The 24,684-nt window shown below is 37.4% G+C and overlaps 58 pseudogenes; all 58 read right to left on the bottom strand.

The window, feature by feature from the left end:
• Positions 1 to 124: 124 nt before the first annotated feature.
• Positions 125 to 243, bottom strand: LOC124335594 (annotated as a pseudogene).
• A 284-nt stretch (positions 244 to 527) lies between these two features.
• LOC124330954 lies at positions 528 to 646 on the bottom strand (annotated as a pseudogene).
• A 414-nt stretch (positions 647 to 1,060) lies between these two features.
• LOC124334181 lies at positions 1,061 to 1,179 on the bottom strand (annotated as a pseudogene).
• Positions 1,180 to 1,464: 285 nt separating this feature from the next.
• Positions 1,465 to 1,583, bottom strand: LOC124335593 (annotated as a pseudogene).
• A 284-nt stretch (positions 1,584 to 1,867) lies between these two features.
• LOC124330953 lies at positions 1,868 to 1,986 on the bottom strand (annotated as a pseudogene).
• A 414-nt stretch (positions 1,987 to 2,400) lies between these two features.
• On the bottom strand, positions 2,401 to 2,519 carry LOC124334180 (annotated as a pseudogene).
• A 284-nt stretch (positions 2,520 to 2,803) lies between these two features.
• On the bottom strand, positions 2,804 to 2,922 carry LOC124330952 (annotated as a pseudogene).
• A 284-nt stretch (positions 2,923 to 3,206) lies between these two features.
• Positions 3,207 to 3,325, bottom strand: LOC124330951 (annotated as a pseudogene).
• A 285-nt stretch (positions 3,326 to 3,610) lies between these two features.
• On the bottom strand, positions 3,611 to 3,729 carry LOC124335592 (annotated as a pseudogene).
• Positions 3,730 to 4,013: 284 nt separating this feature from the next.
• On the bottom strand, positions 4,014 to 4,132 carry LOC124330950 (annotated as a pseudogene).
• A 414-nt stretch (positions 4,133 to 4,546) lies between these two features.
• LOC124334178 lies at positions 4,547 to 4,665 on the bottom strand (annotated as a pseudogene).
• A 284-nt stretch (positions 4,666 to 4,949) lies between these two features.
• On the bottom strand, positions 4,950 to 5,068 carry LOC124330949 (annotated as a pseudogene).
• Positions 5,069 to 5,352: 284 nt separating this feature from the next.
• LOC124330947 lies at positions 5,353 to 5,471 on the bottom strand (annotated as a pseudogene).
• Positions 5,472 to 5,755: 284 nt separating this feature from the next.
• LOC124330946 lies at positions 5,756 to 5,874 on the bottom strand (annotated as a pseudogene).
• A 285-nt stretch (positions 5,875 to 6,159) lies between these two features.
• On the bottom strand, positions 6,160 to 6,278 carry LOC124335591 (annotated as a pseudogene).
• A 284-nt stretch (positions 6,279 to 6,562) lies between these two features.
• On the bottom strand, positions 6,563 to 6,681 carry LOC124330945 (annotated as a pseudogene).
• Positions 6,682 to 7,095: 414 nt separating this feature from the next.
• Positions 7,096 to 7,214, bottom strand: LOC124334177 (annotated as a pseudogene).
• Positions 7,215 to 7,628: 414 nt separating this feature from the next.
• LOC124334176 lies at positions 7,629 to 7,747 on the bottom strand (annotated as a pseudogene).
• A 284-nt stretch (positions 7,748 to 8,031) lies between these two features.
• Positions 8,032 to 8,150, bottom strand: LOC124330944 (annotated as a pseudogene).
• A 284-nt stretch (positions 8,151 to 8,434) lies between these two features.
• On the bottom strand, positions 8,435 to 8,553 carry LOC124330943 (annotated as a pseudogene).
• Positions 8,554 to 8,837: 284 nt separating this feature from the next.
• On the bottom strand, positions 8,838 to 8,956 carry LOC124330942 (annotated as a pseudogene).
• A 285-nt stretch (positions 8,957 to 9,241) lies between these two features.
• LOC124335590 lies at positions 9,242 to 9,360 on the bottom strand (annotated as a pseudogene).
• A 284-nt stretch (positions 9,361 to 9,644) lies between these two features.
• Positions 9,645 to 9,763, bottom strand: LOC124330941 (annotated as a pseudogene).
• Positions 9,764 to 10,177: 414 nt separating this feature from the next.
• Positions 10,178 to 10,296, bottom strand: LOC124334175 (annotated as a pseudogene).
• Positions 10,297 to 10,580: 284 nt separating this feature from the next.
• LOC124330940 lies at positions 10,581 to 10,699 on the bottom strand (annotated as a pseudogene).
• A 284-nt stretch (positions 10,700 to 10,983) lies between these two features.
• LOC124330939 lies at positions 10,984 to 11,102 on the bottom strand (annotated as a pseudogene).
• A 285-nt stretch (positions 11,103 to 11,387) lies between these two features.
• Positions 11,388 to 11,506, bottom strand: LOC124335589 (annotated as a pseudogene).
• A 284-nt stretch (positions 11,507 to 11,790) lies between these two features.
• Positions 11,791 to 11,909, bottom strand: LOC124330938 (annotated as a pseudogene).
• A 414-nt stretch (positions 11,910 to 12,323) lies between these two features.
• Positions 12,324 to 12,442, bottom strand: LOC124334174 (annotated as a pseudogene).
• A 284-nt stretch (positions 12,443 to 12,726) lies between these two features.
• Positions 12,727 to 12,845, bottom strand: LOC124330936 (annotated as a pseudogene).
• Positions 12,846 to 13,129: 284 nt separating this feature from the next.
• LOC124330935 lies at positions 13,130 to 13,248 on the bottom strand (annotated as a pseudogene).
• A 285-nt stretch (positions 13,249 to 13,533) lies between these two features.
• On the bottom strand, positions 13,534 to 13,652 carry LOC124335587 (annotated as a pseudogene).
• A 284-nt stretch (positions 13,653 to 13,936) lies between these two features.
• Positions 13,937 to 14,054, bottom strand: LOC124330380 (annotated as a pseudogene).
• A 414-nt stretch (positions 14,055 to 14,468) lies between these two features.
• LOC124334172 lies at positions 14,469 to 14,587 on the bottom strand (annotated as a pseudogene).
• Positions 14,588 to 14,871: 284 nt separating this feature from the next.
• LOC124330934 lies at positions 14,872 to 14,990 on the bottom strand (annotated as a pseudogene).
• Positions 14,991 to 15,275: 285 nt separating this feature from the next.
• Positions 15,276 to 15,394, bottom strand: LOC124335586 (annotated as a pseudogene).
• Positions 15,395 to 15,678: 284 nt separating this feature from the next.
• LOC124330379 lies at positions 15,679 to 15,796 on the bottom strand (annotated as a pseudogene).
• A 286-nt stretch (positions 15,797 to 16,082) lies between these two features.
• LOC124335585 lies at positions 16,083 to 16,201 on the bottom strand (annotated as a pseudogene).
• A 284-nt stretch (positions 16,202 to 16,485) lies between these two features.
• LOC124330933 lies at positions 16,486 to 16,604 on the bottom strand (annotated as a pseudogene).
• Positions 16,605 to 17,018: 414 nt separating this feature from the next.
• On the bottom strand, positions 17,019 to 17,137 carry LOC124330931 (annotated as a pseudogene).
• Positions 17,138 to 17,420: 283 nt separating this feature from the next.
• LOC124330930 lies at positions 17,421 to 17,539 on the bottom strand (annotated as a pseudogene).
• Positions 17,540 to 17,824: 285 nt separating this feature from the next.
• LOC124335584 lies at positions 17,825 to 17,943 on the bottom strand (annotated as a pseudogene).
• A 284-nt stretch (positions 17,944 to 18,227) lies between these two features.
• LOC124330929 lies at positions 18,228 to 18,346 on the bottom strand (annotated as a pseudogene).
• Positions 18,347 to 18,630: 284 nt separating this feature from the next.
• On the bottom strand, positions 18,631 to 18,749 carry LOC124330928 (annotated as a pseudogene).
• A 284-nt stretch (positions 18,750 to 19,033) lies between these two features.
• On the bottom strand, positions 19,034 to 19,152 carry LOC124330927 (annotated as a pseudogene).
• Positions 19,153 to 19,436: 284 nt separating this feature from the next.
• Positions 19,437 to 19,555, bottom strand: LOC124330926 (annotated as a pseudogene).
• A 284-nt stretch (positions 19,556 to 19,839) lies between these two features.
• Positions 19,840 to 19,958, bottom strand: LOC124330924 (annotated as a pseudogene).
• A 414-nt stretch (positions 19,959 to 20,372) lies between these two features.
• On the bottom strand, positions 20,373 to 20,491 carry LOC124334171 (annotated as a pseudogene).
• A 284-nt stretch (positions 20,492 to 20,775) lies between these two features.
• Positions 20,776 to 20,894, bottom strand: LOC124330923 (annotated as a pseudogene).
• A 284-nt stretch (positions 20,895 to 21,178) lies between these two features.
• LOC124330922 lies at positions 21,179 to 21,297 on the bottom strand (annotated as a pseudogene).
• Positions 21,298 to 21,581: 284 nt separating this feature from the next.
• On the bottom strand, positions 21,582 to 21,700 carry LOC124330921 (annotated as a pseudogene).
• Positions 21,701 to 21,984: 284 nt separating this feature from the next.
• LOC124330920 lies at positions 21,985 to 22,103 on the bottom strand (annotated as a pseudogene).
• Positions 22,104 to 22,387: 284 nt separating this feature from the next.
• On the bottom strand, positions 22,388 to 22,506 carry LOC124330919 (annotated as a pseudogene).
• Positions 22,507 to 22,920: 414 nt separating this feature from the next.
• On the bottom strand, positions 22,921 to 23,039 carry LOC124334170 (annotated as a pseudogene).
• Positions 23,040 to 23,323: 284 nt separating this feature from the next.
• Positions 23,324 to 23,442, bottom strand: LOC124330918 (annotated as a pseudogene).
• Positions 23,443 to 23,726: 284 nt separating this feature from the next.
• On the bottom strand, positions 23,727 to 23,845 carry LOC124335093 (annotated as a pseudogene).
• A 284-nt stretch (positions 23,846 to 24,129) lies between these two features.
• Positions 24,130 to 24,248, bottom strand: LOC124335092 (annotated as a pseudogene).
• A 283-nt stretch (positions 24,249 to 24,531) lies between these two features.
• Positions 24,532 to 24,650, bottom strand: LOC124330917 (annotated as a pseudogene).
• Between the last annotated feature and the right edge of the window lie 34 nt (positions 24,651 to 24,684).

The following is a 24,684-nucleotide window of genomic DNA, read 5'->3' as shown; positions in this document are numbered from 1 at the left end:
TCTTATAGATGAATTGAACCTATCTCTAAGGCATTGAAATTTTTTATCTACGAATTTGGACTGGTAACCATCGTGATTGAAAACAAATTTCAGGAAGTTTTTTTATTTTAAACAAACTGTTCATCGCCAACGACATCCCGTATTCCCAAGCGGTCACCCTTTCAAGTACTAACGGGACTCGACGTAACTTAACTTCTGGGAGCTGACAAGACCAGGTGCGTTCTACGTGATATGGCCGTTGACATTCAAAAATGAAAATTTACCCTCCCAGTCCCAATGGATGAATAGAAAATCACTTCAAAGTGATAGAAATGTTTGTTCATTGAATTTGGACTCGTAACCATCGCGAATAAAAAAGCGCGATAAACTTTGAAAAACTCGCAATGAAATTTATCCAGAATCATTCAAATAGATGAATTGAACCTATCTCTATGCCATTGAAATTTTTTATCTAAGAATTTGGACTGGTAACCATCGTGATTGAAAAAAAATTTCAAGAAGTTTGTTATTGAAAACAAACTGTTCATCGCCAACGACATCCCGTATTCCCAAGCGGTCACCCTTCCAAGTACTAACGGGACTCGACGTAACTTAACTTCTGGGAGCTGACGAGACCAGGTGCGTTCTACGTGATATGGCCGTTGACATTCAAAAATGAAAATTTACCCTCCCAGTCCCAATGGATGAATAGAAAATCACTTCAAAGTGATAGAAATGTTTGTTCATTGAATTTGGACTCGTAACCATCGCGAATAAAAAAGCGCGATAAACTTTGAAAAACTCGCAATGAAATTTATCCAGAATCATTCAAATAGATGAATTGAACCTATCTCTATGCCATTGATATTTTTGATCTACGAATTTGGACTGGTAACCATCGCGATTAAAAAACGCGATAAACTTTGAAAAACTCTCAATGGAATTGATCCAGAATCATTCTTATAGATGAATTGAACCTATCTCTAAGGCATTGAAATTTTTTATCTACGAATTTGGACTGGTAATTATCGTGATTGAAAAAAAATTTCAAGAAGTTTGTTATTGAAAACAAACTGTTCATCGCCAACGACATCCCGTATTCCCAAGCGGTCACCCTTCCAAGTACTAACGGGACTCGACGTAACTTAACTTCTGGGAGCTGACGAAACCAGGTGCGTTCTACGTGATATGGCCGTTGACATTCAAAAATGAAAATTTACCCTCCCAGTCCCAATGGATGAATAGAAAATCACTTCAAAGGGATAGAAATGTTTGTTCATTGAATTTGGACTCGTAACCATCGCGAATAAAAAAGCGCGATAAACTTTGAAAAACTCTCAATGGAATTGATCCAGAATCATTCTTATAGATGAATTGAACCTATCTCTAAGGCATTGAAATTTTTTATCTACGAATTTGGACTGGTAACCATCGTGATTGAAAACAAATTTCAGGAAGTTTTTTTATTTTAAACAAACTGTTCATCGCCAACGACATCCCGTATTCCCAAGCGGTCACCCTTTCAAGTACTAACGGGACTCGACGTAACTTAACTTCTGGGAGCTGACAAGACCAGGTGCGTTCTACGTGATATGGCCGTTGACATTCAAAAATGAAAATTTACCCTCCCAGTCCCAATGGATGAATAGAAAATCACTTCAAAGTGATAGAAATGTTTGTTCATTGAATTTGGACTCGTAACCATCGCGAATAAAAAAGCGCGATAAACTTTGAAAAACTCGCAATGAAATTTATCCAGAATCATTCAAATAGATGAATTGAACCTATCTCTATGCCATTGAAATTTTTTATCTAAGAATTTGGACTGGTAACCATCGTGATTGAAAAAAAATTTCAAGAAGTTTGTTATTGAAAACAAACTGTTCATCGCCAACGACATCCCGTATTCCCAAGCGGTCACCCTTCCAAGTACTAACGGGACTCGACGTAACTTAACTTCTGGGAGCTGACGAGACCAGGTGCGTTCTACGTGATATGGCCGTTGACATTCAAAAATGAAAATTTACCCTCCCAGTCCCAATGGATGAATAGAAAATCACTTCAAAGTGATAGAAATGTTTGTTCATTGAATTTGGACTCGTAACCATCGCGAATAAAAAAGCGCGATAAACTTTGAAAAACTCGCAATGAAATTTATCCAGAATCATTCAAATAGATGAATTGAACCTATCTCTATGCCATTGATATTTTTGATCTACGAATTTGGACTGGTAACCATCGCGATTAAAAAACGCGATAAACTTTGAAAAACTCTCAATGGAATTGATCCAGAATCATTCTTATAGATGAATTGAACCTATCTCTAAGGCATTGAAATTTTTTATCTACGAATTTGGACTGGTAATTATCGTGATTGAAAAAAAATTTCAAGAAGTTTGTTATTGAAAACAAACTGTTCATCGCCAACGACATCCCGTATTCCCAAGCGGTCACCCTTCCAAGTACTAACGGGACTCGACGTAACTTAACTTCTGGGAGCTGACGAAACCAGGTGCGTTCTACGTGATATGGCCGTTGACATTCAAAAATGAAAATTTACCCTCCCAGTCCCAATGGATGAATAGAAAATCACTTCAAAGGGATAGAAATGTTTGTTCATTGAATTTGGACTCGTAACCATCGCGAATAAAAAAGCGCGATAAACTTTGAAAAACTCGCAATGAAATTTATCCAGAATCATTCAAATAGATGAATTGAACCTATCTCTATGCCATTGAAATTTTTTATCTAAGAATTTGGACTGGTAACCATCGTGATTGAAAAAAAATTTCAAGAAGTTTGTTATTGAAAACAAACTGTTCATCGCCAACGACATCCCGTATTCCCAAGCGGTCACCCTTCCAAGTACTAACGGGACTCGACGTAACTTAACTTCTGGGAGCTGACGAGACCAGGTGCGTTCTACGTGATATGGCCGTTGACATTCAAAAATGAAAATTTACCCTCCCAGTCCCAATGGATGAATAGAAAATCACTTCAAAGTGATAGAAATGTTTGTTCATTGAATTTGGACTCGTAACCATCGCGAATAAAAAAGCGCGATAAACTTTGAAAAACTCGCAATGAAATTTATCCAGAATCATTCAAATAGATGAATTGAACCTATCTCTATGCCATTGAAATTTTTTATCTAAGAATTTGGACTGGTAACCATCGTGATTGAAAAAAAATTTCAAGAAGTTTGTTATTGAAAACAAACTGTTCATCGCCAACGACATCCCGTATTCCCAAGCGGTCACCCTTCCAAGTACTAACGGGACTCGACGTAACTTAACTTCTGGGAGCTGACGAGACCAGGTGCGTTCTACGTGATATGGCCGTTGACATTCAAAAATGAAAAATTACCCTCCCATTCCCAATGGATGAATAGAAAATCACTTCAAAGTGATAGAAATGTTTGTTCATTGAATTTGGACTCGTAACCATCGCGAATAAAAAAGCGCGATAAACTTTGAAAAACTCTCAATGGAATTGATCCAGAATCATTCTTATAGATGAATTGAACCTATCTCTAAGGCATTGAAATTTTTTATCTACGAATTTGGACTGGTAACCATCGTGATTGAAAACAAATTTCAGGAAGTTTTTTTATTTTAAACAAACTGTTCATCGCCAACGACATCCCGTATTCCCAAGCGGTCACCCTTTCAAGTACTAACGGGACTCGACGTAACTTAACTTCTGGGAGCTGACAAGACCAGGTGCGTTCTACGTGATATGGCCGTTGACATTCAAAAATGAAAATTTACCCTCCCAGTCCCAATGGATGAATAGAAAATCACTTCAAAGTGATAGAAATGTTTGTTCATTGAATTTGGACTCGTAACCATCGCGAATAAAAAAGCGCGATAAACTTTGAAAAACTCGCAATGAAATTTATCCAGAATCATTCAAATAGATGAATTGAACCTATCTCTATGCCATTGAAATTTTTTATCTAAGAATTTGGACTGGTAACCATCGTGATTGAAAAAAAATTTCAAGAAGTTTGTTATTGAAAACAAACTGTTCATCGCCAACGACATCCCGTATTCCCAAGCGGTCACCCTTCCAAGTACTAACGGGACTCGACGTAACTTAACTTCTGGGAGCTGACGAGACCAGGTGCGTTCTACGTGATATGGCCGTTGACATTCAAAAATGAAAATTTACCCTCCCAGTCCCAATGGATGAATAGAAAATCACTTCAAAGTGATAGAAATGTTTGTTCATTGAATTTGGACTCGTAACCATCGCGAATAAAAAAGCGCGATAAACTTTGAAAAACTCGCAATGAAATTTATCCAGAATCATTCAAATAGATGAATTGAACCTATCTCTATGCCATTGATATTTTTGATCTACGAATTTGGACTGGTAACCATCGCGATTAAAAAACGCGATAAACTTTGAAAAACTCTCAATGGAATTGATCCAGAATCATTCTTATAGATGAATTGAACCTATCTCTAAGGCATTGAAATTTTTTATCTACGAATTTGGACTGGTAATTATCGTGATTGAAAAAAAATTTCAAGAAGTTTGTTATTGAAAACAAACTGTTCATCGCCAACGACATCCCGTATTCCCAAGCGGTCACCCTTCCAAGTACTAACGGGACTCGACGTAACTTAACTTCTGGGAGCTGACGAAACCAGGTGCGTTCTACGTGATATGGCCGTTGACATTCAAAAATGAAAATTTACCCTCCCAGTCCCAATGGATGAATAGAAAATCACTTCAAAGGGATAGAAATGTTTGTTCATTGAATTTGGACTCGTAACCATCGCGAATAAAAAAGCGCGATAAACTTTGAAAAACTCGCAATGAAATTTATCCAGAATCATTCAAATAGATGAATTGAACCTATCTCTATGCCATTGAAATTTTTTATCTAAGAATTTGGACTGGTAACCATCGTGATTGAAAAAAAATTTCAAGAAGTTTGTTATTGAAAACAAACTGTTCATCGCCAACGACATCCCGTATTCCCAAGCGGTCACCCTTCCAAGTACTAACGGGACTCGACGTAACTTAACTTCTGGGAGCTGACGAGACCAGGTGCGTTCTACGTGATATGGCCGTTGACATTCAAAAATGAAAATTTACCCTCCCAGTCCCAATGGATGAATAGAAAATCACTTCAAAGTGATAGAAATGTTTGTTCATTGAATTTGGACTCGTAACCATCGCGAATAAAAAAGCGCGATAAACTTTGAAAAACTCGCAATGAAATTTATCCAGAATCATTCAAATAGATGAATTGAACCTATCTCTATGCCATTGAAATTTTTTATCTAAGAATTTGGACTGGTAACCATCGTGATTGAAAAAAAATTTCAAGAAGTTTGTTATTGAAAACAAACTGTTCATCGCCAACGACATCCCGTATTCCCAAGCGGTCACCCTTCCAAGTACTAACGGGACTCGACGTAACTTAACTTCTGGGAGCTGACGAGACCAGGTGCGTTCTACGTGATATGGCCGTTGACATTCAAAAATGAAAAATTACCCTCCCATTCCCAATGGATGAATAGAAAATCACTTCAAAGTGATAGAAATGTTTGTTCATTGAATTTGGACTCGTAACCATCGCGAATAAAAAAGCGCGATAAACTTTGAAAAACTCGCAATGAAATTTATCCAGAATCATTCAAATAGATGAATTGAACCTATCTCTATGCCATTGAAATTTTTTATCTAAGAATTTGGACTGGTAACCATCGTGATTGAAAAAAAATTTCAAGAAGTTTGTTATTGAAAACAAACTGTTCATCGCCAACGACATCCCGTATTCCCAAGCGGTCACCCTTCCAAGTACTAACGGGACTCGACGTAACTTAACTTCTGGGAGCTGACGAGACCAGGTGCGTTCTACGTGATATGGCCGTTGACATTCAAAAATGAAAAATTACCCTCCCATTCCCAATGGATGAATAGAAAATCACTTCAAAGTGATAGAAATGTTTGTTCATTGAATTTGGACTCGTAACCATCGCGAATAAAAAAGCGCGATAAACTTTGAAAAACTCTCAATGGAATTGATCCAGAATCATTCTTATAGATGAATTGAACCTATCTCTAAGGCATTGAAATTTTTTATCTACGAATTTGGACTGGTAACCATCGTGATTGAAAACAAATTTCAGGAAGTTTTTTTATTTTAAACAAACTGTTCATCGCCAACGACATCCCGTATTCCCAAGCGGTCACCCTTTCAAGTACTAACGGGACTCGACGTAACTTAACTTCTGGGAGCTGACAAGACCAGGTGCGTTCTACGTGATATGGCCGTTGACATTCAAAAATGAAAATTTACCCTCCCAGTCCCAATGGATGAATAGAAAATCACTTCAAAGTGATAGAAATGTTTGTTCATTGAATTTGGACTCGTAACCATCGCGAATAAAAAAGCGCGATAAACTTTGAAAAACTCGCAATGAAATTTATCCAGAATCATTCAAATAGATGAATTGAACCTATCTCTATGCCATTGAAATTTTTTATCTAAGAATTTGGACTGGTAACCATCGTGATTGAAAAAAAATTTCAAGAAGTTTGTTATTGAAAACAAACTGTTCATCGCCAACGACATCCCGTATTCCCAAGCGGTCACCCTTCCAAGTACTAACGGGACTCGACGTAACTTAACTTCTGGGAGCTGACGAGACCAGGTGCGTTCTACGTGATATGGCCGTTGACATTCAAAAATGAAAATTTACCCTCCCAGTCCCAATGGATGAATAGAAAATCACTTCAAAGTGATAGAAATGTTTGTTCATTGAATTTGGACTCGTAACCATCGCGAATAAAAAAGCGCGATAAACTTTGAAAAACTCGCAATGAAATTTATCCAGAATCATTCAAATAGATGAATTGAACCTATCTCTATGCCATTGATATTTTTGATCTACGAATTTGGACTGGTAACCATCGCGATTAAAAAACGCGATAAACTTTGAAAAACTCTCAATGGAATTGATCCAGAATCATTCTTATAGATGAATTGAACCTATCTCTAAGGCATTGAAATTTTTTATCTACGAATTTGGACTGGTAATTATCGTGATTGAAAAAAAATTTCAAGAAGTTTGTTATTGAAAACAAACTGTTCATCGCCAACGACATCCCGTATTCCCAAGCGGTCACCCTTCCAAGTACTAACGGGACTCGACGTAACTTAACTTCTGGGAGCTGACGAAACCAGGTGCGTTCTACGTGATATGGCCGTTGACATTCAAAAATGAAAATTTACCCTCCCAGTCCCAATGGATGAATAGAAAATCACTTCAAAGGGATAGAAATGTTTGTTCATTGAATTTGGACTCGTAACCATCGCGAATAAAAAAGCGCGATAAACTTTGAAAAACTCGCAATGAAATTTATCCAGAATCATTCAAATAGATGAATTGAACCTATCTCTATGCCATTGATATTTTTGATCTACGAATTTGGACTGGTAACCATCGCGATTAAAAAACGCGATAAACTTTGAAAAACTCTCAATGGAATTGATCCAGAATCATTCTTATAGATGAATTGAACCTATCTCTAAGGCATTGAAATTTTTTATCTACGAATTTGGACTGGTAATTATCGTGATTGAAAAAAAATTTCAAGAAGTTTGTTATTGAAAACAAACTGTTCATCGCCAACGACATCCCGTATTCCCAAGCGGTCACCCTTCCAAGTACTAACGGGACTCGACGTAACTTAACTTCTGGGAGCTGACGAAACCAGGTGCGTTCTACGTGATATGGCCGTTGACATTCAAAAATGAAAATTTACCCTCCCAGTCCCAATGGATGAATAGAAAATCACTTCAAAGGGATAGAAATGTTTGTTCATTGAATTTGGACTCGTAACCATCGCGAATAAAAAAGCGCGATAAACTTTGAAAAACTCGCAATGAAATTTATCCAGAATCATTCAAATAGATGAATTGAACCTATCTCTATGCCATTGAAATTTTTTATCTAAGAATTTGGACTGGTAACCATCGTGATTGAAAAAAAATTTCAAGAAGTTTGTTATTGAAAACAAACTGTTCATCGCCAACGACATCCCGTATTCCCAAGCGGTCACCCTTCCAAGTACTAACGGGACTCGACGTAACTTAACTTCTGGGAGCTGACGAGACCAGGTGCGTTCTACGTGATATGGCCGTTGACATTCAAAAATGAAAATTTACCCTCCCAGTCCCAATGGATGAATAGAAAATCACTTCAAAGTGATAGAAATGTTTGTTCATTGAATTTGGACTCGTAACCATCGCGAATAAAAAAGCGCGATAAACTTTGAAAAACTCGCAATGAAATTTATCCAGAATCATTCAAATAGATGAATTGAACCTATCTCTATGCCATTGAAATTTTTTATCTAAGAATTTGGACTGGTAACCATCGTGATTGAAAAAAAATTTCAAGAAGTTTGTTATTGAAAACAAACTGTTCATCGCCAACGACATCCCGTATTCCCAAGCGGTCACCCTTCCAAGTACTAACGGGACTCGACGTAACTTAACTTCTGGGAGCTGACGAGACCAGGTGCGTTCTACGTGATATGGCCGTTGACATTCAAAAATGAAAAATTACCCTCCCATTCCCAATGGATGAATAGAAAATCACTTCAAAGTGATAGAAATGTTTGTTCATTGAATTTGGACTCGTAACCATCGCGAATAAAAAAGCGCGATAAACTTTGAAAAACTCGCAATGAAATTTATCCAGAATCATTCAAATAGATGAATTGAACCTATCTCTATGCCATTGAAATTTTTTATCTAAGAATTTGGACTGGTAACCATCGTGATTGAAAAAAAATTTCAAGAAGTTTGTTATTGAAAACAAACTGTTCATCGCCAACGACATCCCGTATTCCCAAGCGGTCACCCTTCCAAGTACTAACGGGACTCGACGTAACTTAACTTCTGGGAGCTGACGAGACCAGGTGCGTTCTACGTGATATGGCCGTTGACATTCAAAAATGAAAAATTACCCTCCCATTCCCAATGGATGAATAGAAAATCACTTCAAAGTGATAGAAATGTTTGTTCATTGAATTTGGACTCGTAACCATCGCGAATAAAAAAGCGCGATAAACTTTGAAAAACTCTCAATGGAATTGATCCAGAATCATTCTTATAGATGAATTGAACCTATCTCTAAGGCATTGAAATTTTTTATCTACGAATTTGGACTGGTAACCATCGTGATTGAAAACAAATTTCAGGAAGTTTTTTTATTTTAAACAAACTGTTCATCGCCAACGACATCCCGTATTCCCAAGCGGTCACCCTTTCAAGTACTAACGGGACTCGACGTAACTTAACTTCTGGGAGCTGACAAGACCAGGTGCGTTCTACGTGATATGGCCGTTGACATTCAAAAATGAAAATTTACCCTCCCAGTCCCAATGGATGAATAGAAAATCACTTCAAAGTGATAGAAATGTTTGTTCATTGAATTTGGACTCGTAACCATCGCGAATAAAAAAGCGCGATAAACTTTGAAAAACTCGCAATGAAATTTATCCAGAATCATTCAAATAGATGAATTGAACCTATCTCTATGCCATTGAAATTTTTTATCTAAGAATTTGGACTGGTAACCATCGTGATTGAAAAAAAATTTCAAGAAGTTTGTTATTGAAAACAAACTGTTCATCGCCAACGACATCCCGTATTCCCAAGCGGTCACCCTTCCAAGTACTAACGGGACTCGACGTAACTTAACTTCTGGGAGCTGACGAGACCAGGTGCGTTCTACGTGATATGGCCGTTGACATTCAAAAATGAAAATTTACCCTCCCAGTCCCAATGGATGAATAGAAAATCACTTCAAAGTGATAGAAATGTTTGTTCATTGAATTTGGACTCGTAACCATCGCGAATAAAAAAGCGCGATAAACTTTGAAAAACTCGCAATGAAATTTATCCAGAATCATTCAAATAGATGAATTGAACCTATCTCTATGCCATTGATATTTTTGATCTACGAATTTGGACTGGTAACCATCGCGATTAAAAAACGCGATAAACTTTGAAAAACTCTCAATGGAATTGATCCAGAATCATTCTTATAGATGAATTGAACCTATCTCTAAGGCATTGAAATTTTTTATCTACGAATTTGGACTGGTAATTATCGTGATTGAAAAAAAATTTCAAGAAGTTTGTTATTGAAAACAAACTGTTCATCGCCAACGACATCCCGTATTCCCAAGCGGTCACCCTTCCAAGTACTAACGGGACTCGACGTAACTTAACTTCTGGGAGCTGACGAAACCAGGTGCGTTCTACGTGATATGGCCGTTGACATTCAAAAATGAAAATTTACCCTCCCAGTCCCAATGGATGAATAGAAAATCACTTCAAAGGGATAGAAATGTTTGTTCATTGAATTTGGACTCGTAACCATCGCGAATAAAAAAGCGCGATAAACTTTGAAAAACTCGCAATGAAATTTATCCAGAATCATTCAAATAGATGAATTGAACCTATCTCTATGCCATTGAAATTTTTTATCTAAGAATTTGGACTGGTAACCATCGTGATTGAAAAAAAATTTCAAGAAGTTTGTTATTGAAAACAAACTGTTCATCGCCAACGACATCCCGTATTCCCAAGCGGTCACCCTTCCAAGTACTAACGGGACTCGACGTAACTTAACTTCTGGGAGCTGACGAGACCAGGTGCGTTCTACGTGATATGGCCGTTGACATTCAAAAATGAAAAATTACCCTCCCATTCCCAATGGATGAATAGAAAATCACTTCAAAGTGATAGAAATGTTTGTTCATTGAATTTGGACTCGTAACCATCGCGAATAAAAAAGCGCGATAAACTTTGAAAAACTCTCAATGGAATTGATCCAGAATCATTCTTATAGATGAATTGAACCTATCTCTAAGGCATTGAAATTTTTTATCTACGAATTTGGACTGGTAACCATCGTGATTGAAAAAAAATTTCAAGAAGTTTGTTATTGAAAACAAACTGTTCATCGCCAACGACATCCCGTATTCCCAAGCGGTCACCCTTCCAAGTACTAACGGGACTCGACGTAACTTAACTTCTGGGAGCTGACGAGACCAGGTGCGTTCTACGTGATATGGCCGTTGACATTCAAAAATGAAAAATTACCCTCCCATTCCCAATGGATGAATAGAAAATCACTTCAAAGTGATAGAAATGTTTGTTCATTGAATTTGGACTCGTAACCATCGCGAATAAAAAAGCGCGATAAACTTTGAAAAACTCTCAATGGAATTGATCCAGAATCATTCTTATAGATGAATTGAACCTATCTCTAAGGCATTGAAATTTTTTATCTACGAATTTGGACTGGTAACCATCGTGATTGAAAACAAATTTCAGGAAGTTTTTTTATTTTAAACAAACTGTTCATCGCCAACGACATCCCGTATTCCCAAGCGGTCACCCTTTCAAGTACTAACGGGACTCGACGTAACTTAACTTCTGGGAGCTGACAAGACCAGGTGCGTTCTACGTGATATGGCCGTTGACATTCAAAAATGAAAATTTACCCTCCCAGTCCCAATGGATGAATAGAAAATCACTTCAAAGTGATAGAAATGTTTGTTCATTGAATTTGGACTCGTAACCATCGCGAATAAAAAAGCGCGATAAACTTTGAAAAACTCGCAATGAAATTTATCCAGAATCATTCAAATAGATGAATTGAACCTATCTCTATGCCATTGAAATTTTTTATCTAAGAATTTGGACTGGTAACCATCGTGATTGAAAAAAAATTTCAAGAAGTTTGTTATTGAAAACAAACTGTTCATCGCCAACGACATCCCGTATTCCCAAGCGGTCACCCTTCCAAGTACTAACGGGACTCGACGTAACTTAACTTCTGGGAGCTGACGAGACCAGGTGCGTTCTACGTGATATGGCCGTTGACATTCAAAAATGAAAATTTACCCTCCCAGTCCCAATGGATGAATAGAAAATCACTTCAAAGTGATAGAAATGTTTGTTCATTGAATTTGGACTCGTAACCATCGCGAATAAAAAAGCGCGATAAACTTTGAAAAACTCGCAATGAAATTTATCCAGAATCATTCAAATAGATGAATTGAACCTATCTCTATGCCATTGATATTTTTGATCTACGAATTTGGACTGGTAACCATCGCGATTAAAAAACGCGATAAACTTTGAAAAACTCTCAATGGAATTGATCCAGAATCATTCTTATAGATGAATTGAACCTATCTCTAAGGCATTGAAATTTTTTATCTACGAATTTGGACTGGTAATTATCGTGATTGAAAAAAAAATTCAAGAAGTTTGTTATTGAAAACAAACTGTTCATCGCCAACGACATCCCGTATTCCCAAGCGGTCACCCTTCCAAGTACTAACGGGACTCGACGTAACTTAACTTCTGGGAGCTGACGAAACCAGGTGCGTTCTACGTGATATGGCCGTTGACATTCAAAAATGAAAATTTACCCTCCCAGTCCCAATGGATGAATAGAAAATCACTTCAAAGGGATAGAAATGTTTGTTCATTGAATTTGGACTCGTAACCATCGCGAATAAAAAAGCGCGATAAACTTTGAAAAACTCGCAATGAAATTTATCCAGAATCATTCAAATAGATGAATTGAACCTATCTCTATGCCATTGAAATTTTTTATCTAAGAATTTGGACTGGTAACCATCGTGATTGAAAAAAAATTTCAAGAAGTTTGTTATTGAAAACAAACTGTTCATCGCCAACGACATCCCGTATTCCCAAGCGGTCACCCTTCCAAGTACTAACGGGACTCGACGTAACTTAACTTCTGGGAGCTGACGAGACCAGGTGCGTTCTACGTGATATGGCCGTTGACATTCAAAAATGAAAATTTACCCTCCCAGTCCCAATGGATGAATAGAAAATCACTTCAAAGTGATAGAAATGTTTGTTCATTGAATTTGGACTCGTAACCATCGCGAATAAAAAAGCGCGATAAACTTTGAAAAACTCGCAATGAAATTTATCCAGAATCATTCAAATAGATGAATTGAACCTATCTCTATGCCATTGAAATTTTTTATCTAAGAATTTGGACTGGTAACCATCGTGATTGAAAAAAAATTTCAAGAAGTTTGTTATTGAAAACAAACTGTTCATCGCCAACGACATCCCGTATTCCCAAGCGGTCACCCTTCCAAGTACTAACGGGACTCGACGTAACTTAACTTCTGGGAGCTGACGAGACCAGGTGCGTTCTACGTGATATGGCCGTTGACATTCAAAAATGAAAAATTACCCTCCCATTCCCAATGGATGAATAGAAAATCACTTCAAAGTGATAGAAATGTTTGTTCATTGAATTTGGACTCGTAACCATCGCGAATAAAAAAGCGCGATAAACTTTGAAAAACTCTCAATGGAATTGATCCAGAATCATTCTTATAGATGAATTGAACCTATCTCTAAGGCATTGAAATTTTTTATCTACGAATTTGGACTGGTAACCATCGTGATTGAAAACAAATTTCAGGAAGTTTTTTTATTTTAAACAAACTGTTCATCGCCAACGACATCCCGTATTCCCAAGCGGTCACCCTTTCAAGTACTAACGGGACTCGACGTAACTTAACTTCTGGGAGCTGACAAGACCAGGTGCGTTCTACGTGATATGGCCGTTGACATTCAAAAATGAAAATTTACCCTCCCAGTCCCAATGGATGAATAGAAAATCACTTCAAAGTGATAGAAATGTTTGTTCATTGAATTTGGACTCGTAACCATCGCGAATAAAAAAGCGCGATAAACTTTGAAAAACTCGCAATGAAATTTATCCAGAATCATTCAAATAGATGAATTGAACCTATCTCTATGCCATTGAAATTTTTTATCTAAGAATTTGGACTGGTAACCATCGTGATTGAAAAAAAATTTCAAGAAGTTTGTTATTGAAAACAAACTGTTCATCGCCAACGACATCCCGTATTCCCAAGCGGTCACCCTTCCAAGTACTAACGGGACTCGACGTAACTTAACTTCTGGGAGCTGACGAGACCAGGTGCGTTCTACGTGATATACCGGTGACATTCAAAAATGAAAAATTACCCTCCCATTCCCAATGGATGAATAGAAAATCACTTCAAAGTGATAGAAATGTTTGTTCATTGAATTTGGACTCGTAACCATCGCGAATAAAAAAGCGCGATAAACTTTGAAAAACTCGCAATGAAATTTATCCAGAATCATTCAAATAGATGAATTGAACCTATCTCTATGCCATTGATATTTTTGATCTACGAATTTGGACTGGTAACCATCGCGATTAAAAAACGCGATAAACTTTGAAAAACTCTCAATGGAATTGATCCAGAATCATTCTTATAGATGAATTGAACCTATCTCTAAGGCATTGAAATTTTTTATCTACGAATTTGGACTGGTAATTATCGTGATTGAAAAAAAAATTCAAGAAGTTTGTTATTGAAAACAAACTGTTCATCGCCAACGACATCCCGTATTCCCAAGCGGTCACCCTTCCAAGTACTAACGGGACTCGACGTAACTTAACTTCTGGGAGCTGACGAAACCAGGTGCGTTCTACGTGATATGGCCGTTGACATTCAAAAATGAAAATTTACCCTCCCAATCCCAATGGATGAATAGAAAATCACTTCAAAGGGATAGAAATGTTTGTTCATTGAATTTGGACTCGTAACCATCGCGAATAAAAAAGCGCGATAAACTTTGAAAAACTCGCAATGAAATTTATCCAGAATCATTCAAATAGATGAATTGAACCTATCTCTATGCCATTGAAATTTTTTATCTAAGAATTTGGACTGGTAACCATCGTGATTGAAAAAAAATTTCAAGAAGTTTGTTATTGAAAACAAACTGTTCATCGCCAACGACATCCCGTATTCCCAAGCGGTCACCCTTCCAAGTACTAACGGGACTCGACGTAACTTAACTTCTGGGAGCTGACGAGACCAGGTGCGTTCTACGTGATATGGCCGTTGACATTCAAAAATGAAAAATTACCCTCCCATTCCCAATGGATGAATAGAAAATCACTTCAAAGTGATAGAAATGTTTGTTCATTGAATTTGGACTCGTAACCATCGCGAATAAAAAAGCGCGATAAACTTTGAAAAACTCTCAATGGAATTGATCCAGAATCATTCTTATAGATGAATTGAACCTATCTCTAAGGCATTGAAATTTTTTATCTACGAATTTGGACTGGTAACCATCGTGATTGAAAACAAATTTCAGGAAGTTTTTTTATTTTAAACAAACTGTTCATCGCCAACGACATCCCGTATTCCCAAGCGGTCACCCTTTCAAGTACTAACGGGACTCGACGTAACTTAACTTCTGGGAGCTGACAAGACCAGGTGCGTTCTACGTGATATGGCCGTTGACATTCAAAAATGAAAATTTACCCTCCCAGTCCCAATGGATGAATAGAAAATCACTTCAAAGTGATAGAAATGTTTGTTCATTGAATTTGGACTCGTAACCATCGCGAATAAAAAAGCGCGATAAACTTTGAAAAACTCGCAATGAAATTTATCCAGAATCATTCAAATAGATGAATTGAACCTATCTCTATGCCATTGAAATTTTTTATCTAAGAATTTGGACTGGTAACCATCGTGATTGAAAAAAAATTTCAAGAAGTTTGTTATTGAAAACAAACTGTTCATCGCCAACGACATCCCGTATTCCCAAGCGGTCACCCTTCCAAGTACTAACGGGACTCGACGTAACTTAACTTCTGGGAGCTGACGAGACCAGGTGCGTTCTACGTGATATACCGGTGACATTCAAAAATGAAAAATTACCCTCCCATTCCCAATGGATGAATAGAAAATCACTTCAAAGTGATAGAAATGTTTGTTCATTGAATTTGGACTCGTAACCATCGCGAATAAAAAAGCGCGATAAACTTTGAAAAACTCTCAATGGAATTGATCCAGAATCATTCTTATAGATGAATTGAACCTATCTCTAAGGCATTGAAATTTTTTATCTACGAATTTGGACTGGTAACCATCGTGATTGAAAACAAATTTCAGGAAGTTTTTTTTATTTTTAACAAACTGTTCATCGCCAACGACATCCCGTATTCCCAAGCGGTCACCCTTTCAAGTACTAACGGGACTCGACGTAACTTAACTTCTGGGAGCTGACAAGACCAGGTGCGTTCTACGTGATATGGCCGTTGACATTCAAAAATGAAAATTTACCCTCCCAGTCCCAATGGATGAATAGAAAATCACTTCAAAGTGATAGAAATGTTTGTTCATTGAATTTGGACTCGTAACCATCGCGAATAAAAAAGCGCGATAAACTTTGAAAAACTCGCAATGAAATTTATCCAGAATCATTCAAATAGATGAATTGAACCTATCTCTATGCCATTGAAATTTTTTATCTAAGAATTTGGACTGGTAACCATCGTGATTGAAAAAAAATTTCAAGAAGTTTGTTATTGAAAACAAACTGTTCATCGCCAACGACATCCCGTATTCCCAAGCGGTCACCCTTCCAAGTACTAACGGGACTCGACGTAACTTAACTTCTGGGAGCTGACGAGACCAGGTGCGTTCTACGTGATATGGCCGTTGACATTCAAAAATGAAAATTTACCCTCCCAGTCCCAATGGATGAATAGAAAATCACTTCAAAGTGATAGAAATGTTTGTTCATTGAATTTGGACTTGTAACCATCGCGAATAAAAAAGCGCGATAAACTTTGAAAAACTCGCAATGAAATTTATCCAGAATCATTCAAATAGATGAATTGAACCTATCTCTATGCCATTGATATTTTTGATCTACGAATTTGGACTGGTAACCATCGCGATTAAAAAACGCGATAAACTTTGAAAAACTGTCAATGGAATTGATCCAGAATCATTCTTATAGATGAATTGAACCTATCTCTAAGGCATTGAAATTTTTTATCTACGAATTTGGACTGGTAACCATCGTGATTGAAAAAAAATTTCAAGAAGTTTGTTATTGAAAACAAACTGTTCATCGCCAACGACATCCCGTATTCCCAAGCGGTCACCCTTCCAAGTACTAACGGGACTCGACGTAACTTAACTTCTGGGAGCTGACGAGACCAGGTGCGTTCTACGTGATATGGCCGTTGACATCCAAAAATGAAAAATTACCCTCCCAGTCCCAATGGATGAATAGAAAATCACTTCAAATGATAGAAATGTTTGTTCATTGAATTTGGACTCGTAACCATCGCGAATAAAAAAGCGCGATAAACTTTGAAAAACTCGCAATGAAATTTATCCAGAATCATTCAAATAGATGAATTGAACCTATCTCTATGCCATTGAAATTTTTTATCTAAGAATTTGGACTGGTAACCATCGTGATTGAAAAAAAATTTCAAGAAGTTTGTTATTGAAAACAAACTGTTCATCGCCAACGACATCCCGTATTCCCAAGCGGTCACCCTTCCAAGTACTAACGGGACTCGACGTAACTTAACTTCTGGGAGCTGACGAGACCAGGTGCGTTCTACGTGATATGGCCGTTGACATTCAAAAATGAAAATTTACCCTCCCAGTCCCAATGGATGAATAGAAAATCACTTCAAAGTGATAGAAATGTTTGTTCATTGAATTTGGACTCGTAACCATCGCGAATAAAAAAGCGCGATAAACTTTGAAAAACTCTCAATGGAATTGATCCAGAATCATTCTTATAGATGAATTGAACCTATCTCTAAGGCATTGAAATTTTTTATCTACGAATTTGGACTGGTAACCATCGTGATTGAAAACAAATTTCAGGAAGTTTTTTTATTTTAAACAAACTGTTCATCGCCAACGACATCCCGTATTCCCAAGCGGTCACCCTTTCAAGTACTAACGGGACTCGACGTAACTTAACTTCTGGGAGCTGACAAGACCAGGTGCGTTCTACGTGATATGGCCGTTGACATTCAAAAATGAAAATTTACCCTCCCAGTCCCAATGGATGAATAGAAAATCACTTCAAAGTGATAGAAATGTTTGTTCATTGAATTTGGACTCGTAACCATCGCGAATAAAAAAGCGCGATAAACTTTGAAAAACTCGCAATGAAATTTATCCAGAATCATTCAAATAGATGAATTGAACCTATCTCTATGCCATTGAAATTTTTTATCTAAGAATTTGGACTGGTAACCATCGTGATTGAAAAAAAATTTCAAGAAGTTTGTTATTGAAAACAAACTGTTCATCGCCAACGACATCCCGTATTCCCAAGCGGTCACCCTTCCAAGTACTAACGGGACTCGACGTAACTTAACTTCTGGGAGCTGACGAGACCAGGTGCGTTCTACGTGATATGGCCGTTGACATTCAAAAATGAAAATTTACCCTCCCAGTCCCAATGGATGAATAGAAAATCACTTCAAAGTGATAGAAATGTTTGTTCATTGAATTTGGACTCGTAACCATCGCGAATAAAAAAGCGCGATAAACTTTGAAAAACTCGCAATGAAATTTATCCAGAATCATTCAAATAGATGAATTGAACCTATCTCTATGCCATTGAAATTTTTTATCTAAGAATTTGGACTGGTAACCATCGTGATTGAAAAAAAATTTCAAGAAGTTTGTTATTGAAAACAAACTGTTCATCGCCAACGACATCCCGTATTCCCAAGCGGTCACCCTTCCAAGTACTAACGGGACTCGACGTAACTTAACTTCTGGGAGCTGACGAGACCAGGTGCGTTCTACGTGATATGGCCGTTGACATTCAAAAATGAAAATTTACCCTCCCAGTCCCAATGGATGAATAGAAAATCACTTCAAAGTGATAGAAATGTTTGTTCATTGAATTTGGACTCGTAACCATCGCGAATAAAAAAGCGCGATAAACTTTGAAAAACTCGCAATGAAATTTATCCAGAATCATTCAAATAGATGAATTGAACCTATCTCTATGCCATTGAAATTTTTTATCTAAGAATTTGGACTGGTAACCATCGTGATTGAAAAAAAATTTCAAGAAGTTTGTTATTGAAAACAAACTGTTCATCGCCAACGACATCCCGTATTCCCAAGCGGTCACCCTTCCAAGTACTAACGGGACTCGACGTAACTTAACTTCTGGGAGCTGACGAGACCAGGTGCGTTCTACGTGATATGGCCGTTGACATTCAAAAATGAAAATTTACCCTCCCAGTCCCAATGGATGAATAGAAAATCACTTCAAAGTGATAGAAATGTTTGTTCATTGAATTTGGACTCGTAACCATCGCGAATAAAAAAGCGCGATAAACTTTGAAAAACTCGCAATGAAATTTATCCAGAATCATTCAAATAGATGAATTGAACCTATCTCTATGCCATTGAAATTTTTTATCTAAGAATTTGGACTGGTAACCATCGTGATTGAAAAAAAATTTCAAGAAGTTTGTTATTGAAAACAAACTGTTCATCGCCAACGACATCCCGTATTCCCAAGCGGTCACCCTTCCAAGTACTAACGGGACTCGACGTAACTTAACTTCTGGGAGCTGACGAGACCAGGTGCGTTCTACGTGATATGGCCGTTGACATTCAAAAATGAAAATTTACCCTCCCAGTCCCAATGGATGAATAGAAAATCACTTCAAAGTGATAGAAATGTTTGTTCATTGAATTTGGACTCGTAACCATCGCGAATAAAAAAGCGCGATAAACTTTGAAAAACTCGCAATGAAATTTATCCAGAATCATTCAAATAGATGAATTGAACCTATCTCTATGCCATTGAAATTTTTTATCTAAGAATTTGGACTGGTAACCATCGTGATTGAAAAAAAATTTCAAGAAGTTTGTTATTGAAAACAAACTGTTCATCGCCAACGACATCCCGTATTCCCAAGCGGTCACCCTTCCAAGTACTAACGGGACTCGACGTAACTTAACTTCTGGGAGCTGACGAGACCAGGTGCGTTCTACGTGATATGGCCGTTGACATTCAAAAATGAAAATTTACCCTCCCAGTCCCAATGGATGAATAGAAAATCACTTCAAAGTGATAGAAATGTTTTTTCATTGAATTTGGACTCGTAACCATCGCGAATAAAAAAGCGCGATAAACTTTGAAAAACTCGCAATGAAATTTATCCAGAATCATTCCTATAGATGAATTGAACCTATCTCTATGCCATTGATATTTTTGATCTACGAATTTGGACTGGTAACCATCGCGATTAAAAAACGCGATAAACTTTGAAAAACTCTCAATGGAATTGATCCAGAATCATTCTTATAGATGAATTTAACCTATCTCTAAGGCATTGAAATTTTTTATCTACGAATTTGGACTGGTAATTATCGTGATTGAAAAAAAATTTCAAGAAGTTTGTTATTGAAAACAAACTGTTCATCGCCAACGACATCCCGTATTCCCAAGCGGTCACCCTTCCAAGTACTAACGGGACTCGACGTAACTTAACTTCTGGGAGCTGACGAAACCAGGTGCGTTCTACGTGATATGGCCGTTGACATTCAAAAATGAAAATTTACCCTCCCAGTCCCAATGGATGAATAGAAAATCACTTCAAAGTGATAGAAATGTTTGTTCATTGAATTTGGACTCGTAACCATCGCGAATAAAAAAGCGCGATAAACTTTGAAAAACTCGCAATGAAATTTATCCAGAATCATTCAAATAGATGAATTGAACCTATCTCTATGCCATTGAAATTTTTTATCTAAGAATTTGGACTGGTAACCATCGTGATTGAAAAAAAATTTCAAGAAGTTTGTTATTGAAAACAAACTGTTCATCGCCAACGACATCCCGTATTCCCAAGCGGTCACCCTTCCAAGTACTAACGGGACTCGACGTAACTTAACTTCTGGGAGCTGACGAGACCAGGTGCGTTCTACGTGATATGGCCGTTGACATTCAAAAATGAAAATTTACCCTCCCATTCCCAATGGATGAATAGAAAATCACTTCAAAGTGATAGAAATGTTTGTTCATTGAATTTGGACTCGTAACCATCGCGAATAAAAAAGCGCGATAAACTTTGAAAAACTCGCAATGAAATTTATCCAGAATCATTCAAATAGATGAATTGAACCTATCTCTATGCCATTGAAATTTTTTATCTAAGAATTTGGACTGGTAACCATCGTGATTGAAAAAAAATTTCAAGAAGTTTGTTATTGAAAACAAACTGTTCATCGCCAACGACATCCCGTATTCCCAAGCGGTCACCCTTCCAAGTACTAACGGGACTCGACGTAACTTAACTTCTGGGAGCTGACGAGACCAGGTGCGTTCTACGTGATATGGCCGTTGACATTCAAAAATGAAAATTTACCCTCCCATTCCCAATGGATGAATAGAAAATCACTTCAAAGTGATAGAAATGTTTGTTCATTGAATTTGGACTCGTAACCATCGCGAATAAAAAAGCGCGATAAACTTTGAAAAACTCTCAATGGAATTGATCCAGAATCATTCTTATAGATGAATTGAACCTATCTCTAAGGCATTGAAATTTTTTATCTACGAATTTGGACTGGTAACCATCGTGATTGAAAAAAAATTTCAAGAAGTTTGTTATTGAAAACAAACTGTTCATCGCCAACGACATCCCGTATTCCCAAGCGGTCACCCTTCCAAGTACTAACGGGACTCGACGTAACTTAACTTCTGGGAGCTGACGAGACCAGGTGCGTTCTACGTGATATGGCCGTTGACATTCAAAAATGAAAATTTACCCTCCCAGTCCCAATGGATGAATAGAAAATCACTTCAAAGTGATAGAAATGTTTGTTCATTGAATTTGGACTCGTAACCATCGCGAATAAAAAAGCGCGATAAACTTTGAAAAACTCGCAATGAAATTTATCCAGAATCATTCAAATAGATGAATTGAACCTATCTCTATGCCATTGAAATTTTTTATCTAAGAATTTGGACTGGTAACCATCGTGATTGAAAAAAAATTTCAAGAAGTTTGTTATTGAAAACAAACTGTTCATCGCCAACGACATCCCGTATTCCCAAGCGGTCACCCTTCCAAGTACTAACGGGACTCGACGTAACTTAACTTCTGGGAGCTGACGAGACCAGGTGCGTTCTACGTGATATGGCCGTTGACATTCAAAAATGAAAATTTACCCTCCCAGTCCCAATGGATGAATAGAAAATCACTTCAAAGTGATAGAAATGTTTGTTCATTGAATTTGGACTCGTAACCATCGCGAATAAAAAAGCGCGATAAACTTTGAAAAACTCGCAATGAAATTTATCCAGAATCATTCAAATAGATGAATTGAACCTATCTCTATGCCATTGAAATTTTTTATCTAAGAATTTGGACTGGTAACCATCGTGATTGAAAAAAAATTTCAAGAAGTTTGTTATTGAAAACAAACTGTTCATCGCCAACGACATCCCGTATTCCCAAGCGGTCACCCTTCCAAGTACTAACGGGACTCGACGTAACTTAACTTCTGGGAGCTGACGAGACCAGGTGCGTTCTACGTGATATGGCCGTTGACATTCAAAAATGAAAATTTACCCTCCCAGTCCCAATGGATGAATAGAAAATCACTTCAAAGTGATAGAAATGTTTTTTCATTGAATTTGGACTCGTAACCATCGCGAATAAAAAAGCGCGATAAACTTTGAAAAACTCGCAATGAAATTTATCCAGAATCATTCCTATAGATGAATTGAACCTATCTCTATGCCATTGATATTTTTGATCTACGAATTTGGACTGGTAACCATCGCGATTAAAAAACGCGATAAACTTTGAAAAACTCTCAATGGAATTGATCCAGAATCATTCTTATAGATGAATTTAACCTATCTCTAAGGCATTGAAATTTTTTATCTACGAATTTGGACTGGTAATTATCGTGATTGAAAAAAAATTTCAAGAAGTTTGTTATTGAAAACAAACTGTTCATCGCCAACGACATCCCGTATTCCCAAGCGGTCACCCTTCCAAGTACTAACGGGACTCGACGTAACTTAACTTCTGGGAGCTGACGAAACCAGGTGCGTTCTACGTGATATGGCCGTTGACATTCAAAAATGAAAATTTACCCTCCCAGTCCCAATGGATGAATAGAAAATCACTTCAAAGTGATAGAAATGTTTGTTCATTGAATTTGGACTCGTAACCATCGCGAATAAAAAAGCGCGATAAACTTTGAAAAACTCGCAATGAAATTTATCCAGAATCATTCAAATAGATGAATTGAACCTATCTCTATGCCATTGAAATTTTTTATCTAAGAATTTGGACTGGTAACCATCGTGATTGAAAAAAAATTTCAAGAAGTTTGTTATTGAAAACAAACTGTTCATCGCCAACGACATCCCGTATTCCCAAGCGGTCACCCTTCCAAGTACTAACGGGACTCGACGTAACTTAACTTCTGGGAGCTGACGAGACCAGGTGCGTTCTACGTGATATGGCCGTTGACATTCAAAAATGAAAATTTACCCTCCCATTCCCAATGGATGAATAGAAAATCACTTCAAAGTGATAGAAATGTTTGTTCATTGAATTTGGACTCGTAACCATCGCGAATAAAAAAGCGCGATAAACTTTGAAAAACTCTCAATGGAATTGATCCAGAATCATTCTTATAGATGAATTGAACCTATCTCTAAGGCATTGAAATTTTTTATCTACGAATTTGGACTGGTAACCATCGTGATTGAAAAAAAATTTCAAGAAGTTTGTTATTGAAAACAAACTGTTCATCGCCAACGACATCCCGTATTCCCAAGCGGTCACCCTTCCAAGTACTAACGGGACTCGACGTAACTTAACTTCTGGGAGCTGACGAGACCAGGTGCGTTCTACTTGATATGGCCGTTGACATTCAAAAATGAAAATTTACCCTCCCAGTCCCAATGGATGAATAGAAAATCACTTCAAAGTGATAGAAATGTTTGTTCATTGAATTTGGACTCGTAACCATCGCGAATAAAAAAGCGCGATAAACTTTGAAAAACTCGCAATGAAATTTATCCAGAATCATTCAAATAGATGAATTGAACCTATCTCTATGCCATTGAAATTTTTTATCTAAGAATTTGGACTGGTAACCATCGTGATTGAAAAAAAATTTCAAGAAGTTTGTTATTGAAAACAAACTGTTCATCGCCAACGACATCCCGTATTCCCAAGCGGTCACCCTTCCAAGTACTAACGGGACTCGACGTAACTTAACTTCTGGGAGCTGACGAGACCAGGTGCGTTCTACTTGATATGGCCGTTGACATTCAAAAATGAAAATTTACCCTCCCAGTCCCAATGGATGAATAGAAAATCACTTCAAAGTGATAGAAATGTTTGTTCATTGAATTTGGACTCGTAACCATCGCGAATAAAAAAGCGCGATAAACTTTGAAAAACTCGCAATGAAATTTATCCAGAATCATTCAAATAGATGAATTGAACCTATCTCTATGCCATTGAAATTTTTTATCTAAGAATTTGGACTGGTAACCATCGTGATTGAAAAAAATTTCAAGAAGTTTGTTATTGAAAACAAACTGTTCATCGCCAACGACATCCCGTATTCCCAAGCGGTCACCCTTCCAAGTACTAACGGGACTCGACGTAACTTAACTTCTGGGAGCTGACGAGACCAGGTGCGTTCTACGTGATATGGCCGTTGACATTCAAAAATGAAAATTTACCCTCCCAGTCCCAA

Source organism: Daphnia pulicaria, chromosome 3 (genome assembly GCF_021234035.1).
Source record: "Daphnia pulicaria isolate SC F1-1A chromosome 3, SC_F0-13Bv2, whole genome shotgun sequence".
Classification (NCBI taxonomy): domain Eukaryota; kingdom Metazoa; phylum Arthropoda; class Branchiopoda; order Diplostraca; family Daphniidae; genus Daphnia; species Daphnia pulicaria.
This window is presented reverse-complemented; position numbering and strand designations above follow the sequence as displayed.